Genomic DNA, 17,425 nt, shown 5'->3' with positions numbered 1-17,425 from the left:
TCGTATGTTCTCAATTTTTTTTTAATTCTTTATTGTAGAAAAGAGAACCCTTGTTCTCTATGTAAATTCACTCAAGATTTGATTCTGGTTCTCGACTACAATAAAGGGAAAACATACACTCATTGTTTCTTTTCAAAGGCTTCAAGGGCTTTTCTCTTTGGTTTTCTAATGTCTAAAAGAGAACCATACAACCCCCGTTCATTGATTTTATATTCTCATATGTTTTCTCATTTATTTGTTGACTAAAAGAGAACCCTCATTCTATGTCTTGTACCCTATCACAGTTTGAAGAATTCCAAGGGTTTGTTGTTAATCTTTTTTGCATATGAAGAGAAAACCCTAAACTACATTATTGATTTGTGAATAGTAAGTGAAGAAGTTATTACCTTTGTCAACAATTCTATGTGAAAAGTTGACCATCTTCATTTATATACAACTCGTCATTCAATATTTGTTTATTTCGACCATTTCGTTTTTCATTCCTAGTCCTTATGTCATTTTCTAATTTGTTCAATACACCTATACCCTAGCTAAAACTCAGTTTGTTTATATGCCTATTTGGAACCATGAAAAGAGTTGAGCATAAGGAAATCTTGGTGCATTATTGCACAGGTTATAATTATGAATAAACACATACTTGCTCGTTTATAAATCAATTTTGTCTTATGGTTGGAAGCATTAAATAATAGAGCGATTTTTCATAGGCCCACATTCCCAATGTAAACAGTAAAATTTTGACCACAAAGCTCATTTTTCACCCCGTTTGGAGACGAAACTTAGAAAAAACCTCATTGTACCAAACCTTATTTTTTAGATCCCAGGAGTTATAGGCCACAAAACCATATTTTTTCACCACCAGGTTAGTCCTCAGTCCCTCACCTTTCATTTGATGGTAATTTTATGCATTTTTCCTAAATGATTAATTTTGGGTACCCCCTCTACAAATTCGAGTGTGATCAACACTTTGTCATAGAGTACTGGCCGAAATAGTAGGCTAGAAATACACCTTAAGTGACTAGGGACAAAGCTTTTCTAGTTCTCTAGTTCAGCGGTAACACTAGGGAAGAGCATTGAAGGGAAAATTTTCCATATGTAAGGCAGGGGGAGTCCCATATTGATCCAAAAAATTTCATGTTAGTAAACACTAATGAGATCTTTGATGGGTTTTCAAGATTTTCACAATAATTAAGTGGAGAGAATGAGAACATAGTGTTAATGATGAAGTTGCACTATTGGATGTAGGGGCTATGAGAGGGAAATCCATGCTTTTGGAAAGTATTATCAAATTGTGGGATCCTAAGGAGAATTCCTTCAAGATTTAGGGACAAGGGTTAACCATTTAGGTAGAGGGAACATACTTCCTGACAGGCTCATCAAGGCGAGGCACATAAGTAAAAGTATTCGGAGGAAGGATGGCTAGGGAAAGATCCATGGAGGGGTGGATGTCAATGTATTGTTCTCCCAATACTTTAAAAGTGAGAGGGAAGATCCTTATAAAAGAAATAAAGACCTTCCCTTACACAAAATCCTCTTTACTTTGACATGTGTGGCTAGCACAATGATTCCCCATCTGGCTTCCAAAAATCATGTGGAAATAATAGTTCAAGGTTTGACTCCTTCAATGTTCAACTGATGTGAGGGGTTACTCACTAACTTGAAGGATTAGTTGAAGAAATGCAGAACCGGCAAGAAAAGTATGTTTTGATATAGTAGTAGCATAGTATCATTTTTCTTTGAGACGGTGTTGATATTGTGACCATAGGTGTTACCAGCACCATCATAGAGATTATCCCCATGGATGGACAGGTGGATTGAATTTATATCAAGATTTGGGGTCATAACAATCATTCGAGCATATGACGAGGATTACTTTGTATGGTTAGACATGTAGTTTATGTGGATTTATTATTATGCATATGCAAGAGTATACTTTCACCATGATCACAACCTAATCTTGCCTCGTGGTGAGTAGTGAGGTCCCCTGGGTAAGTGAAAAATGTTTTTTAAATTTTTTATTTTTATTTTTTTAATGGTATATAGTGCTAATAATTAACATGCATGGGTGACATAGATGTCGCACCACAAACATCCAAGGGCAGATTTCCTTATGGCTAACATGGAGCAACGAGAGAAGTGGAGACACAAGTTGCCCAAGTGTTGATTTGTGTAGCTTGGGAGGTACTCCCACAACTCTAGGGCACTGGGTTTGGGAGAAGATGAACCACAAGCATTTAGTGGGTAGTGTACCCAAGCAGTGGGGTTTTGCACCAAATTTTTGGGCACAAAACCAAGTCAAGAAATAATTATTTATTCATTGTTTTAAGTGGACAACCCATAAAGGAGCTAAGGGGACCTAAGGAAACCATGAAGGGTCTTTATTAAATGAGATAAAATAATTTCCTTAAGACAGTTTGGGTTTCATGAAGAAAAGTCAATTCAGCTAGGATTGAAGTGACATCCCTTCATGGCTAGGTATTGCCCTCATAGAAGACTATAATAAGGAAGGAGGGGATGCTCATTTGTTCACCATCCAAGAGAAATTAAATCAAGCTGAGGCTCAAGTCTAAGGTGGTTGTAGTGCAAAAGGAGCCTTTTTTGAGTTGGAGAGAAGACATATTTTCATCTTTTCGTAAGATCTGATCTAGGCCAAGTTTCTAGATCTATTAGACAATTTATAATGAAAAAATGTGTGAACAAGTTCATTGCAAATTCTCTATGTTCTGGAAAAAAAAAAATTGTTCAGGAGTAGAGAGCCGATCTTTGCAGTGGCTAGGTTGGAGGGTCATAAGGTCTGTTATTGAGGGTTGAAAGGCGTGGATGGCAACTAGAATCAGGTCGCAAGTCCTAAAGGTGTGGTTCATGGCTTTCAGTCCTTGAAGTGAGGGTTTTCATGGGATGAGAAGGTTTGTACATGCCGAGTTTAGGGCAGTTCTTTGGAGCCCTAAAAGAAGGCCTACTGTTATAGACATTTTTGTGCCTTACAACATTGAGCATGAAATGTCCATAATCCAAGGGATCCAAAGTCCCCAAAAGAGTTGTTCCTGCCCCTAAAGGAACAAGGTCAACCAATGACAGCTTCTCCCAAAAGTTCTCCACCAAAAACCACTCAGAAACAGTCAATTCAGGATCAATTCAGAGGCTCCACTAGCTGCCTGCATTGAAATGCAGAGGCTACACTGGCTAGGTGCACTGCAACGCAGGTGGAAGCACTACCAGGGTGCGCTGAGCGGGAAATGACAAATGGCAAGCTCATTCAACGAGGTGGAAAGACCCTGGAAGCTTCCAGAATCTTCCTCAATGACACTTGCCTCAATGAATTCGACCAAGTGATGAGTAAGAGGTTCTCAACCTCCAAGTGGAAGCAAGAACTGACAGAGAGAAGCCACAAGTCAAAACATAAGCTGGCTCATCCTCTCTGCTTACATCTATATATGGATCTCTCACCCAGAGGTTCAGGAGGCTGGAATTTTGTACTTTGCAGAGAATTACTGTTGGTTTGAGATTGAGATTAGTACATTGGGTGATTTATGCTTTGTTGGAGGAGAGGAAGGGATTCCTTTGCTGGGAGGTAGATGCTGGATCGGGACTCACTTGGTTGTATCTCCTCTTGAACTTTATTATCATATCAATAAAGCTATTTGAGTTTCTCCTATATGCTTGTATATCAATGATGTTTTGTTATATTTGCATATTTAGTTTATATCTGATCCTAAACTAGTTATGAATGTGAATCTATGTCTTTTGTGTAGTTTTCCTCTCTTGTGATTTTGCAGGAACTAGGTGAAGCTGGACCAGTGAAAGAGCAGGCAGCGGGAAGCAAACAAAAGAGAGAGTGATTGGATCGACAAACTAGCGGAAGACACTAGTTAGTTACATCCTTCTTTCTCTATTTACATCTCATAAAGAAGAATACTCAGATAGTTTTCCTTGTTTGTTGCTAAGGCACTATCACACCTTAGAGTGGGATAGGGGCATTCTGAATTGGATACTTTTCCCAACAACAAATTGGCGACTCCGCTGGGGAGAGTATCTTGTTAGTTTATTTGTGTTTCTATTGCTATTCATTTCATAAACTCAAGAGTGCCGAATCGAACTGCATTTGCCATTTACAAATGCAAAGTAGATATCAGCTACTCTAGTCCATTCGCTGGGCCTGTTTATGATCTGAACAGCTGATCCACAAGTGCTCTAACAGAACTTTGTGATAGATCTTAGTCCTCCTATAAATCATCCCTCTAATTGTACCTAATTGATAGCTTTTATCCGGCCAAAAACCGTAGATTAAACTGCAAACCGTGACCCAGAACTCGGAAACAACTCTCGTTTCTGCTTCAGCGCAGACTCTGTGAAGAGGTTCTGCATTTCAACGTAGGTCCCGTGAAGGCTACCTGTGCTGAAGTTCAGTTTCTCTGTGCTGAGGGTGCGCTGATCAGTCTTTGCCTTGTGCAACTATGGTTCTCTGTTTCTTTTGGCTCAGTTTTCTCTCTGTTTTTTGCAGCCTATTATCAGTCAATGTACCTATCTGAAACCCCTTTTCTTTGCCTCAATTCCGCCTCAGTTGTATAAAGAAACTGTATTTTTTCTTTGTGTATTTGTTACATCATTTGCAGTTTCCCATTACAAAAGTAAACTAGTCATACTGTCGCCCTTAGATCTAGACCTGTCGTAAGTGTCGTTTTGATCTTAAGAGTGAGTTTGTTTGCTGTTCACAGTTGATTTAGCTTTTACTTTTGTCTTTTGGTTTGAATTTATGCATTTCAAGTGTCGAAACAAGTAAATCATAAAGTGTCGTAATCGTCTTTTTGATTTTGAAAAAGGAACTTGTTTGTGTTTTTCACTTGAAATCGAATTCAAATTTGTACAACAACTTTCTTTTTAGGCATCAATATTAAGAAAGTGAAAACAAATACATGCATATGTGCATTTTCATTTTGATAGTTTGTATGTTGATTTAGGAAAAAGTGCATTACTGTGTGCTCTATGCTCTTTGAGAAAAGATGGTGTCTTTCTTTTCCCCTTGTAGCTAGGATTTTCATTGTTGAAAAGATATAAAAGCTTGCTTATCATCTTTAGACTGCATTTAGGAATTGTATCATACATCTTGTGGTGATCCAAAAAGGAAAACTTCTAAGAAAGATCAACCTAAAATAAATTCAATGAACTTAACAACGCTTTATAACATAACGCACAACATAGAGGTCTAGGCTAGAGACGTGTTCCGGCGTCGTAAAACCTGGTCACTGGTCGCCTCACTGATGGTTGGGTGATTCCTCCTGAGAGACGATAAGTGCAAGTACAGATTGTGCTCCCACGTACCATCGCGTATATATTGGGAGACCCCTATAGGAATAAAACCTTTATCCATAGGAAGCCGTGTCGGCCGCCCTACTGATCGCAATGCACTGAACACAGCATTCGGAAAGATTGACCGTCCGTACCCTAAAAAGTATTCTGCGGTTTTGCGAAAAGTTTGGCACACCCTCTACCTAGAACTCCAGAGTAGTTCCTTTTGGCCTTTTTCAGACTCTATAACAGAAAAAGTCCATCCGAGCATTTGTCACTTCGGACTCGTTAAAACATCGAAGGAGACTAGAGTCACCTTTAGCTTTTTCTCGACTCTTTAAAATTGAAAAAGCAAGTTGTGTCTAAAGCGTCTAAAAATTCATTTAATTCGGAAACACACTTTCCCCTTTTGTATTTTGGTTGATCGAGTAATCCGCAATCGTGGAAGAAAGTCAATTGAAACCCCGTCATTCGCGGAGGCTTACGAGTCAACCGTCTTTGTCTCCGGAATCGAAAACAGTACGGACAAAGCGAACTCGTTTAACCGGTTCGAAATCTCCTATCAAAGTTAGAACAAGTGTTCCAACAACATCCGGGATTCCGGTTACTCCAAACATTTCTGGAAACCCTGCCTCTATAGAAGAAGTTCAACAGCCACAGAGGGACATTGATACTGATCCTAGTCTGAGAGCAAACACTTGCGTTACTGAACCAGTTCCATCTGCAACTGGTTCGGAGAGTCTTGCTCCTCAAACATCTGTCGCTGTCGATTCAACCCCTTCTTCGACACCAGAAATATTTTACGGACCTGACGGTCTTCCCCTTCCACCTGGTTTGATTGCGATAGAGGAAATTGTAGAAGATCCGCAAGCAAGTACTCCAACACATTTTGGAGTCGGGGTCACTCTATTTCCTTCGACATCAGAAGTTAGTCTACCACCAGTGGAAGTTCCTGTAGAATCGCTAGGTAATCTTTTGGATAGACTCAAAATGTCTGAACAACCGTCAACATCTAGGACTGTGTCGAATGGCACAACGACAACAGAACTCCCTGCCGTCACTCCGACAATGTTTGTCGGCGTACCATCTGTCCCGACTAGCTCACAACTGCTAGAAGGAGTCCATCCAGGGACTATTTCGACAGTGTGGTCCGTTCCTGTTTGTTCTTCCGGAATAATATCCGGCAACTCTTATGTTGAGACTCGACAAATTGATCCATTTGGAGGTCAATTTGGGCCATCCAGTCCCCAAGGACAAACAATCCCCTTGAGTTCCGGATTACCACCGTATGGGGGGCAGTATGCCCTTTCATTACCCCCTCTGGGAGGATATCCATACGAGAGTTCTCAACAATATTCAGGTTATACTGGAGTTACGACAAGTGGTTGGGTACCTATACTACCCCAACAACCAAGAGTTGTGTATTCTATGCAACAATGTGTACCTATGTCAAACATCCCGACAACACCAGCTATTGTAACAGTGTCACAAGTTCAAACGATGCCTGTTGTATGTCAACCTCAGATTTCTCAGGTTGTAATGCAACAGCCCCTTGACCCTGTGACTCAACCACAATCGCCAACTAGTGGGGCGACACAGGTCCAAACGGGTACAATTACCCCACATCTTGTTCCGACGGTTAGTATAGCACAACAGAGCATGGCTTCACAACCGTGGCTGGTGCAATACCAACAACCACAATTCCAACAAGTGTACCAAGGTTCTGAGCAGCAGATCTTTGCAAACAGTGGACAACCGTACATTCAAAACGGTCAAAATCAACCACTTTACAGTGGTCATGTCCACCAACCGTATCAGTCATACCAGCATCAACTACATTATGCTGGTATGCAAAGGCCAACTGCTCAGGCAATTCCATCGTATCCTGGGTATGCTTCACCTAACCTGAATCAACAGTTACCATTCGTGGCAACTTTAGAGTTACCTGATTTACACCAGTTAACAAACGATCCAATTGCTTACGCCCCTTGGTGGCCAGCGATTCCTCACAAACTTCCTTCAGATATTCCTAAATTTAATGGAAATCCAGGTGAGGACCCATCGAATCACATGATGACATTTCATCTGTGGTGTTCATCAAACACCCTAAACGATGATTCGATAAGGCTTCACCTTTTTCAGAGGACGTTAACGGGTCCAGCGGCAAAATGGTATATTGAATTGCCTAGAGCTTCGTTCGACAATTTCAGCACCTTAGCCACGACTTTCTTAACCCATTTTCAATTACCGATAAGGTATGAGACAGGAACGGAAATCTTAACCAACTTCAAACAGACAATGGCCACTCACATATCTGATCATATACATGAGTGGCGACGTCGTCATAGGATGGTAAAAACATACGTTCCCGATCAGCTATTAGCTGAATGGTTTATCAAGTCGTTACTTCCTGCCATAACGGAAGATGTGGCGAAGGGGGGAGTCATAACAGAAGAGCAAGTTATCGCTCGTGCGCAATATCTAGACTTGGTCTATACTCAGTCTGGCATGCTCTACGACAAAATACCTGACGCCCCTAGACCGGAATTTTCAATTCCTCCTCCTCCTAAATTAAACAATGACTCTCATGCTGGCGATGGCGTGATTGGCACGACAAATGCGAAATCGACAAAGGCTTCGTCCAAGAAAGCCCGTAAGATTTCATATCAAAATGCAAAGGACGAAATTCTTGCTTCGGAAGTAAATTCCGTATCAGCAAATAAAGGCAAAGAAACCAAACAACCAGGAAGCAAGAAGAAGCAAAGCAAAGGGAAGAAGAAGAAACAAGGTGAGTCATCTCCTGAAAAAACTTCTTCAGACCCTCCTGGAAATAGGAAACCACCCCCCGCAGGGTGTCACATATGTGATGAGGATCATTGGACCTCAAAATGTCCATACAAAGCTGAGCTTAAAAGATTCTTTAAGAGTTCGCAAACCTCAGCTGTATTAACTGATCCATTTCCAAATCCAGGCACAAATCTGGTTGAAAGTGGAAATGCTTCCCCGTCGCAAGTGCTAATGTTGTCGATTTCCAAGCAACAAAATGATGCTTTGATTTCGACAAGGAACAAAGATTACGGGAATCCGCAGCTGTCGAACAACAAAGGTAAAGATCAACCAAGTAGTTCGACAACAACTTCGACAGAAGTTGTACCACCCATCATTCCTGAATTAACAATAAAACCACCAAAGGGAGAAGTACACAAGTCGACATTTAATCCTCGCGCCAGAGCAGCGCAGCATTATAACATAGTGGAAGATTTGTCTCAATCGCCATCCGCTATGTCAACTCTTGAAGTACGACAAAATTGTCCATCCCAAAGGCAGGCTTTGTTATCGGCCATTGGTGGGGTTGATCCTAAGGATTCCAATCTTGTATCCTTCGACCAAAAAGGATACGATCCTCAGTTACCAGCTCAACTAGCTTTCCTTATTCAAGTGAAAGCCCCCAACAAAACTGTTCACCGAACAATTATTGACGAGGGGGCATCTACATGTATTATGTCGATGAGTTGCTGGAAAACTTTAGGATCTCCAACCTTGTCGCGATCTTCGACGACATTAAAAGCATTCGACGGAAGGACATATACCCCATATGGTATCCTAAATAACTTGAAGGTTGAACTAGGGGGAAAAACAGTAGAAATAGATGTTGAAGTCATTGATGGAAATCTTGATTACAATATCTTGCTAGGAAGACCGTGGATATATGCCATGGCAGCTGTGGTGTCGACCTATTTTAGAAAGATCGCATTCCCCTTTCAAGGGGGGATTACGATCGTCGACCAACAAAACTTCCTCCCCAATGGTTCACAAGTTACAGGAAGCATTCCCATGATCCATGGAAGCCCCCATTTGCTTCACAATATCGGAGTAGGCCTACTGAAAGATCCTATACTAATGGGAAATTTCGCTCTTCCACCTCCAATTGATTTGGCGGAAGTAGCATCGATAGGTACCTGCAATAGGATATCTTCCACGAAGATCTCAGAAGATGATATCAACATGGATCATGCAATGGTTTTGCCCCCAAGCCCAATAGAAATATTGTAGCAATCAATGTTTCGGGCATGGGAGGCGAACCCAAATCAACGCTCATCAAGCATTTGGGTAGATAGGTCTAGAGAATATGGTACCCCTTTAGATCCTTGGTCGAGAGTGCATGGAACCGACGAAGGAATTCTACAATCAATGTTGATTGAAGGGACACCATGGAATGATTGCCACCATCGTTCCCTTCTTCCAGAATATGAAGAAGATACTCAAGATGACCTTTACCATCCTTCAGTTTTCGATTTTCTATCAAATACTGTAAATACAGTGGGCTCCGAGGACGGTTCTTATCTCATGTCAACCTCGTTAAAAAATGAAACAAGGAGTCGAGGATGGTTCTTATCTTGTGTCAACCTCATTAAAAAATGAAACAAATCCCCTTTCCAAATCTCAAAGGTAAACCTTCATTCCAACCACCGAGTTGAATGCAATGAAGCTTGGGGGGCATGCACCTCGATTTGCGTTATTATGCTGTGGGCATGCAAACTTATCATCGAGCAGTTTTAGCACATAGTTCATGCTCGTTAAAAAATAAACATAAGATCGAGCAGTTTTAGCACATAGTTCATGCTCGTTAAAAAATAAACATAAGATCGAGCAAGTGTTTCAATCCGCGTTTAAGCTCGTTAAAAAAATGAACTATCCTCCTGTAAATAACCACTGCGAATGTAGATTTATCAGCCATTAAAGCCTTGGTCGTGTTTGCACCATCACCTCCACTTTTCAATTGGCCGATCATTCACCTCCATTTGATTGTTTACCCATTTTGAGGAACAACTGCGAAGAGTGATTTCACTAGCCATCCTTGTGACACTGCCGTGATTGGAAAATTCCAACCCTTACCTGGAATCAGCTGCTACCCATTTTATCACTCGTTCCTCAAAAGACGAGTCTTCTTTAAGCTCTTTTCATCTGACTCGTAAAATATGAAAAGATTGCCGAGTTTTTGCCTTCCAGCTCGTTAAAGCGACCGGAAGTGCTATCCCTCCTCTAAATTTTAATCTTTTTGGACCTGAGGGATTATTGCACAAAAAGATCGAGCGCTTGTTTTGTTCGGCTCGTTAAAACTATCGAAAACTCATCCCTTCTGTATTGTTTTATACTTTTTCGGACTTAAGGGATTAGATGACGAAAAAGGACTTCTGGAGTTATCTTTACGTACCTTTTCAGACTCTCTAAAAATGAAAAGGACCGAGTTATCTTTGTCGTTAGACTCGTTAAAAAACATTAATAGCGACAAACTTGTCTTTAGACGAGAACGAGTTTCACTATCGCTAGGCTCGTTAAAACATAGCGATGGGTTTGCCCGAAAGGCAAATTATAGAACAAGCATATGTTATCCTCCTCAAGCTTGACAAAAATAAAGAGGTACTGGTCAGAAATGAGTGGGGAAAATTGGGAAGAAACTCAAAGAACTTTTATTGGTAGCAAGTCGCTCTTGAACATGACACTTCCGCTCCGTGCCTGAGTCGGGTTGGGTTGTTTCATTCACCGGTCACATCGCCATGGTCTCGCCATACCATCCACCTTTGGGGTAAATGCTACCGATCCATCACACAAGTGTCGCCAATATGTTCAAGAGAATTCATCCAGAGAAGTCAACCGTGTCCCATCCACTACCATACATTATCCTTCATCCTTTCATGACCGCCACCCTGAACCATATATCATCAGATCGTTTTCACCTCCATCAAAATCATTTGCTCCGTTCCGTGTCACTGATGTGGGATACATTAAGGCCCTCCTTTGACGGATCGCTTCTTGTCGACATCAGCTCATTATCCAAGAAGTTGATCTAGGAACACCCCCTTCAGTACTTTGAAGCTTGCATGCCTCAATGGCAAGTTTCTCACTTCCGGCGACAGGTATACATCAATGACCTTCGACCGAAAGATTTTGCGTGGTGTTCGACGCCAAGTCCTTTATTCACACCACGTGAATTGTACTGCAGTACCTTGAGGGTCATTATCATTATCGGTGATTCCTCTCGCGCTTGTTAACAGTTTACATCATTGACTGGTAATCAAGCGATGTCTTTCCATGTTCGACTTCAGAACATTTCTCACATGGATCGACTTGTACTTAGAGTGAAGATCGAACAAGATTGAAGACCCCGGATCTAGTTTCACCCATCTGGGTTGCGATATATGTTCAGGAAAAATAAAGACATTGACATGTACAGCATTACAGCACAGATAATCATCCTACCAAAAGGATGATGATTTCATCAAAATCATCAGTCTACCATCAGACGATTGTCTGTTCTATGTACAGAAAAATGAATTTATAAAGCTGAGCATGGGAATGCCCGCCTCAGCTAGATCATGAAAGCAGTATGAAAAATAATTTATTGTATTGTATCTTATTACAGGTCTCCTCCCAGCATTGGAAGAACTTCGGATCCTCCTAATAAAACATTTCACCCGATAAATGGCCTCATACTTTAGGGGGCAATTGTTATAGACATTTTTGTGCCTTATAGCATTGAGCATGAAATGTCCATAATCCAAGGGATCCAAAGTCCCTAAAAGAGTTGTTCCTGCCCCTAAAGGAACAAGGTCAACCAATGACAGCTTCTCCCAGAAGTTCTCCACCAAAAACCACTCAGAAACAATCAATTCAGGATCAATTCAGAGGCTCCACTAGCTGCCTGCGTTGAAATGCAGAGGCTACACTGGCTAGGTGCACTGCAACGCAGGTGGAAGCACTACCAGGGTGCGCTGAGTGGGAAATGACAAATGGAAAGCTCATTCAATGAGGTGGAAAGACCCTGGAAGCTTCCAGAATCTTCCTCAATGACACTTGCCTCAATGAATTCGACCAAGTGATGAGTAAGAGGTTCTCAACCTCCAAGTGGAAGCAAGAACTGACAGAGAGAAGCCACAAGTCAAAACATAAGCTGACTCATCCTCTCTGCTTACATCTATATATGGATCTCTCACCCAGAGGTTCAGGAGGCTGGAATTTTGTACTTTGCAGAGAATTGCTGTTGGTTTGAGATTGAGATTAGTACATTGGGTGATTTATGCTTTGTTGGAGGAGAGGAAGGGATTCCTTTGCTGGGAGGTAGATGCTGGATCGGGACTCACTTGGTTGTATCTCCTCTTGAACTTTATTATCATATCAATAAAGCTATTTGAGTTTCTCCTATATGCTTGTATATCAATGATGTTTTGTTATATTTGCATATTTAGTTTATATCTGATCCTAAACTAGTTATGAATGTGAATCTATGTCTTTTGTGTAGTTTTCCTCTCTTGTGATCTTGCAGGAACTAGGTGAAGCTGGACCAGTGAAAGAGCAGGCAGCGGGAAGCGAACAAAAGAGAGAGTGATTGGATCGAAATACTAGCGGAAGACACCGGTTAGTTACATCCTTCTTTCTCTATTTACATCTCACAAAGAAGAATACTCAGATAGTTTTCCTTGTTTGTTGCTAAGGCACTATCACACCTTAGAGTGGGATAGGGGCATTCCGAATTGGATACTTTTCCCAACAACACCGACACCTCAGTTGTTCTGTGTAGAGTGTTGTGAATCTCAAGGTTGTTGGAGATGTCATGATAAGGTATGTTTACTTATTTCTCATGTTTATTGGTTGATAGGAGATGGAGGTATGTCCTAGAGTTACGGAAATAAGTTTGATGCCCTAGTTAGGGCTTCTTCCTATGTAGAGAAACACCCTAATGTCTGTTGAAGATCTCAGTGAGTTGGAACCCAATTAATGAAGAGGGTTGAGAATCTAAAGGGATTTGAGAGATCTGTGGTTTTTATCTTTTGAATCATTGACCGGAGAATCCACAGTATAAACATTTTTGTACCAACGTTTCAAATCCCAAGTGGGATCCATCATCAGGGTTGAAGAATGATGATAAAAGAAGAGCAATAAGGCAGAATAAATACTAATGAGGAAGAAATTTTCAAGGAAGAACACACTGTCGGCTAGAATCTTTAATTTTATATAATTTTTTTTATTTCATATTAAATATTATAAATAATTAACATTTAAAATAAATTAATATAATAATAACTCATACATTAATTAATATAATATTAATATGATAATAATCAATTATTATATAATAATTAATTATTATTAAATAATAATAATTAAATATTATAATAATAATTATTAATTAAATTAATATGTTTAAATCATATTATAAATGATTAATATTTACAGCAAACTAATATAATAATTAACTAAATAATAAATTTAATTCATACTAACTAATTATTATAATTATTATATAAAATAAATTAATATATTTATTAAATTATATTAGTAAACATAAATAGTTAATATTTATAGTTAACTAATATAATAATAAATATATTAATTGATAGTTATATATAGAAAGAAATTAAATTATTATAGAATAACAGAGGGGACAACATACCTGAGGACGCATTACCTGGGGATGGGTTGGCGACTTTTAACTTCTTTGATCAAGGGCAGCCAGCTTCCGCTAATTTCCAAACCATTGTCTCTATTTAATAAATATATTAATTTATTTTATATAATAATTATAATAATTATATTAATTAGTTAGTATGAATTAAATTTATTATTTAGTTAAATATTATATTAGTTTGTTGTAAATATTAATCATTTATAATATGATTTAAACATATTAATTTAATTAATAATTATTATTATAATATTTAATTATTATTATTTAATAATAATTAATTATTATATAATAATTGATTATTATCATATTAATATTATATTAATTAATGTATGAGTTATTATTATATTAATTTATTTTAAATGTTAATTATTTATAATATTTAATATGAAATAAAAAAAATTATATAAAATTAAAGATTCTAGCCGACAGCGTGTTCTTCCTTGAAAATTTCTTCCTCATTAGTATTTATTCTGCCTTATTGCTCTTCTTTTATCATCATTCTTCAACCCTGATGATGGATCCCACTTGGGATTTGAAACGTTGGTACAAACATGTTTATACTGTGGATTCTCTGGTCAATGATTCAATCTAAAGGGAGTATTGCCTTTGTGTAAAGACAACTTTGGTTTATGTAGAATTATTTAATTATCTATATTATGGTCAAAACCTTGAGAAGAAGGGAAAGCTAGAAGGGTTGACTTCGTGAAAGAAGAAAGGTCTATTTTTGGACATTGTTTGGAGAGCAGGCCTAGTACAGTGAACAAGAGGGAAAAATTGTTATTGTTAGTGGGAAGCTTGATTTTTGTGCCCTAGATAAGTAAATGCATGTGGTATTTCAGTGATAAGAGGGTTGATAGTGCAAGCCCTATGTATTTCATTCTTGGAGCAGCAAGGAGACAACAAGAGGGCAGATTGTGTGCCCTAGTTTAGTGGGTTGTATATGGACAAATTCAATGATATGAGGGAATATTGTTGAGCACTAAGTTCTATCACCTTTGGAATAGCAAGGAGATGGATAATGGACGAATTTAGAAGACCTCGCGTAGAGTCATCATTGGAGCAGTGAAGATACTATTAGGAGGCAGATTTTATGAAGCTCTAGTTTCAAGATTTGGTGTGGAAAATCAATAATAAGAGGGAAGATCCAAAAGATCCTATGAGTAGACATCTTGGAGGAGCAAGAGGACTGCTAGAGGGCATATTGTTGAACCTATGTCTCATCATATTATACTAGTCAGGAATGATTGATAGTGGCAAATTGGGTAGCTAGAGATGCAAGCATTCTGAAGTTGATGAAGTTGGAATGATCAGCAAATGGGGAGGCAAAGTACCTACCAAATGTGTTCAAGGTATGTGGACTGAAAAGGCTAAGTAGAGTGCTCCTTTAGCAAGTAGGTTAAGTGTATTTTGTTCATGGCTGATTGGTTGCCATAGTTTTTTACACTAAGCACTAGTTGTGTCCTTGTATCATGGTTGTATGTAAGGGTCATCGTCCAAACATGTCGGCATAATTTTACTTGATGTGATTATTTTAGAATTTATTTTCTTATAAAGCAATATGGATCATAGAAATCTCAACTCGGTAAATATCCTTAAGACTTGTATTAAAGTTTGTAATATAACAAGTAGTGGGTTAAAAGTTAAAAAATTTCATGTGCATGAGATTGATTTACTGCTTTATGTATTCCACTGTGCAAAGTTGTAGTTTTGTGGAATTTGAGTGTGTTTGGGATTGTGATTTTAGACTCAAACCAGATTCTTTAGTGTCATGGAAAAATCAACATGGAATCATAACTATTTTGAAGGGCCTATTACACTAAAAAATGTCACCATGACTATTTGCAGTTAGTATGGCTCCATCAACTGTCATACTATCCTCCTTGGCAAGTCTCATGCCTCTGCTTTCCATGTCAAACTCCAAGAAAGAGAGAGAAAAGTCATTTAAAGTCAATTATCTCTGGTACGCAGTTTCTCTCAGCCTTACCTGCGTGTACGGAGAGCATTCTAGAAGCTTGTTTGACGTGTATGGAGCGCCTCCAGATGGTTCATGTATCCCTATGGAAGAGGAACTTATCCCATCAAGAGGGGAGCTAACCCACCCAAAGAGGGGCTTATCCCATTGATGGTGGACCTGATTAACTTCCTCTACAGCACTATAAATACATGCATTGGGCCAGAGGGAGGGGAGGTTGAAAGCTAAACATTCCTAAGGGTAGATGCTGTTGAGATTAGGACTTCCTTGTAGAAGCTTGTGAGGAGAGATTGTCATCCTTTATTGTTTCATTTGGAAGTGGGTGAGCTGGTCAAAGTAAAGGAAAACTCTTGCTGGACCCTGGGAGGAACTTGCACAACACCAAGGCTCAGGTTGTAATGGTTTCTTTTGTTTCCTATTAATACAAATAAGTCCATTCTTCTCAACAATTTGTTATTTATGAGTTGTTTCATACACTCCTTGGTCTGTATGTTAAATATGTTTTATTTTATAAGATATTCAGGTGCTATTTAATCGTTTGATTGTTAGTGAATGCAGGTTTCGAAGAGAAGGAGGAGATCATCCGGATCGACGAGGCTGGACTACTACAACAGCATTGGACTACAGGTAGGATCTAAACACTTGGTTTCTTATATGGTAAATGCATATTTAGAGAAGGATTGTTCTTAATTGTCTTGTTTGTCACTAGAAGGCCTTAAGCTTCTAGGGAGGTTGGTTTTGTCTGCAAAATTGACTCTTTCCGCATGACAAAACGACGACTCCACTGGGGAACTCCATTGATGTGAATGATTTTTCCTTTGTTTGAAACTTTGATCTGAGAAAAGTCTTTTTCTTTCTGGTTTTTGGTTGTCTGACTGTGTGTTTGGGTGGGCTAGCTTAGGGTTAAATTAGATTTTAGTTTTTCTTAGTTTTGCTAGAAGTACGCAGCCTCTGAGTTCAGCACAGTGCTTACTTGTACGCACTGCGACTGTGTGCATGTTGGCATTATGATGCATATGTTGTACTTGATGGCAACACTCTCATAGAAGATCATCTCACTTATATACATTCAGATGAATCTACAGAAGAGATATCAGATGTGACATATTACAGGATAGCTCAAAGGAATCAAATGGCAAGCTCTTTGTAAGCAGAGGTTCAAATATTGTTGAAATTATGAAGGACGCAGAAAATATGTTCAGCAAGTGCGTCCCCGCAGGTAGACCATGCAGAACCCGCGTCCAGGGACGCAGGCCAGCCGTTCAGGAGGTGCGTCCGCCCAGTGCACACATTTCAAGGCAGAGAAAAGCACGTGGGGGTTTCTTGTGTGGTATCTAGCCGACGGTTTTGTGTTTCTTTGGTGTCGGCTCGTGGTATTGTTCCATGTTTTGGGGAGAAGCTTGCCTATATAAAGCAAAGGAGTTCATTTGGATTAGGTACCATCTTTGTTGAATATCTTTTGGTGAGATCTAGTCCAGATCTATGAAGGCGAATCTTCTAATGGACTATGATCGCTATGGCGCACGATCAGATCTGTAGATCTGACTGTTTGGGTTAGTCTTGAAGTCTTAATATCTTTCATATCTAAAGAGACGCAGGTGCAGTAAGGGTTCAGGTGCGTCCGGGACGCAGGAGCGAACCGGTTCAGGTGCGCCGGACGCAGGCGCAGAAGGGTTCAAGTGCGCCGAGACGCAGGCAGTTCA

The sequence above is a fragment of the Pinus tabuliformis genome, chromosome 2_1, assembly GCF_031772625.1.
Source record: "Pinus tabuliformis cultivar Carrire ecotype Pingquan chromosome 2_1, CPIR1, whole genome shotgun sequence".
NCBI classification, from domain to species: domain Eukaryota; kingdom Viridiplantae; phylum Streptophyta; class Pinopsida; order Pinales; family Pinaceae; genus Pinus; species Pinus tabuliformis.
This window is presented reverse-complemented; position numbering follows the sequence as displayed.